The sequence below is a fragment of the Ursus maritimus genome, unplaced genomic scaffold (genome assembly GCF_017311325.1).
Source record: "Ursus maritimus isolate PB19 unplaced genomic scaffold, ASM1731132v1 scaffold_5, whole genome shotgun sequence".
NCBI lineage: Eukaryota > Metazoa > Chordata > Mammalia > Carnivora > Ursidae > Ursus > Ursus maritimus.
Window position 1 is genome coordinate 87,142,939 of NW_024426663.1, and position 2,652 is coordinate 87,145,590.

Here is a 2,652-nt window from a genome sequence, read left to right on the forward strand (position 1 = left end):
GTCCTATATCAATGGTCTGGCACAGTGAGGCATCCACTCTGGGCACTCAGCAATGATTACTTCCTTCTCTCCTTTCCATTTCACATCTGACTCCGGCTGCCAGATTGATGGAAACTTTCCTCAGGATGTGATCATCCTAATCCACAGATGTACGTTAGTTATACCTACCCTACTCAACGACTAAGACCCTCCTAAGCCCTCCACTGGAATGTTCTCCAAGATCCAAACATCAGCAGTGGATTTCTAAAACCCTTCAGAAGACTTTCCCAGTGGCTCGCATTTCCCTTGGCTGCTAAGGTATTCATGAACCTTGATGGATTCTGAAGTTAGCCTCCCCGCTGTGAGGAGGATTTATAGAGGAGGGTTGACCCAGGTATGTTCACCTCTCAGTTGAGTAGGTGGAGAGAAAGCAAGCAAGTGGCAAGGGTAAAGTTGCCAGATGGACCTGTGAAGTGCCAAGCCCAGGAGCAGGCTGGGTCTTCCCATACTGTGCTCAGAAATTTCAGACTTTGGGGTGCCTGGGTAATGCAGTGGTTAAGCATCTGCCTTCGGCTCAGGGCATGATCCCAGCGTTCTAGGATCGAGCCCCACATCAGGCTCCTCCACTAAGAGCCTGCTTCTTCCTCTCCCTCTCCCCCTCTTGTGTTCCCTCTCTCGCTGGGTGTCGTCTCTGTCAAATAAATAAATAAAATATTAAAAAAAAAGAAATTTCAGACCTGAAGAAAGAGAAATTAGGGAATCCATCCCATTTACAATAGCACCAAAAACCATACATTACCCTGGAATTAACTTAACCGAGACGTAAAGGATCTGTATTCTAGAAACTACAAATCATTCTTGAAAGACATTGAAGAAGACACAAAAAATGGAAAAATATTCCATGCTCATGGATAGGAAGAATTAACAGAGTTAACATGGCCATGTTACCCAGAGCAATCTACACTTTCAATGCTATCCCGATCAAAATACCAATGACATTTGTAAAAGAACTGGAAAAACAGCCCTTAAATTTGTGTGGAACCAGAAAAGGCCATGAATCTCCAAGGAAATGTTGAAAAGGAAAAACAAAGCTGGGGGTGTCACAATGCCGGATTTCCAGTTGTACTACAAAGCTGTGATCACAAAGACAGGATGGTACTGGCACAAAAACAGACACATAGACAAATGGAACAGAATAGAGAACCAAGAAATGGACCCTCGGCTCTTTGGGCAACTAATCTTCGATAAAGCAGGAAAAAACATCCGGTGGAAAAAAGACAGTCCCTTCAATAAATGGTGCTGGGAAAATTGGACAGCTACATGCAAAAGAATGAAACTTGACCATCTCTCACACCATACACAAAGATAAACTCCAAATGGATGAAAGACCTCGATGTGAGAAAGGAATCCATCTAAATCCTAGAGGAGAACATAGGCAGCAACCTCTACGACATCAGTCACAGCAACATTTTTCATGACGCATATCCAAAGGCAAGAGAAAAAGAAAAGAAAAAATGAACTTGTGGGACTTCATCAAGATAAAAAGCTTATGCACAGCCAAGGAACCAGTCAAAAAAACTAAGAGGCAGCCCACAAAACATGAGAAGATATTTGCAAATGACACTACAGATAAAAGGGTGGTATCCAAGATCTACAAAGAACTTCTCAAACTCAATACACAAGAAACAAATAAACAAATCATCAACTGGGTGGAAAATATGAATAGATGCTTTTCCAATGAAGACATGCAAATGGCTAACAGACACATGAAAAAATGTTCAACATCATTAGCCATCAGGGAAATTCAAATCAAAGCCACACCAAGATACCACCTTATGCTAGTTAGAATGGCAAAAATTGACAAGGCAAGAAACAACAATTGCTGGAGAGGATGTGGAGAAAGGGGATCCCTCCTATATTCTTGGTGGGAATGCAAGTTGGTACAGCTACTCTGGAAAACAGTGTGGAGGTCCCTTAAAGTTAAAAATTGAGCTACCCTACGATCCAGCCATTGCACTACTGGGTATTTACCCCAAAGATACAGACATAGTGAAGAGAAGGGCCCTATGCCCCCCAATGGTCATAGCAGCATTGTCCACAATAGTTAAATTGTGGAACGGGCTGAGATGCCCTTCAACAGATGACTGGATTAAGAAAATGTGGTCCCTATATACAATGGAATATTACTCAACTATCAAAAAGAATGATTTCTCAACATTTGCTGCAACATGGACGGCACTGGAGGAGATAATGCTAAGTGAATTAACTCAAGCAGAGAAAGACAATTATATGGTTTATCTCATCTATGGAATAAAAGAACTAGGAAGATCGGTACGAGAAGAAAGGGATAAAGAAAGGGGAGTAATTAGAAGGGGGAATGAAGCATGAGAGACTATGGACTCTGAGAAACAAACTGAGGGCTTCAGAGGGGAGGTGGGTGGTGGAATGGGATAGGCTGGTGATGGGTAGTAAAGAGGGCACGTATTGCATGGTGCACTGTGTGTTATACGCAAATAATGAATCATCGAACTTTACATCAAAAACCAGGGATGTACTGTATGGTGACTAACATAATATAATAAAAAATATTATAATAATAAAAAAAGAATGTACAACCCATACCAGGGTGCATCTTAATAAAGTTTAACAATTGACTAAAAAAAAAAAAAAAAA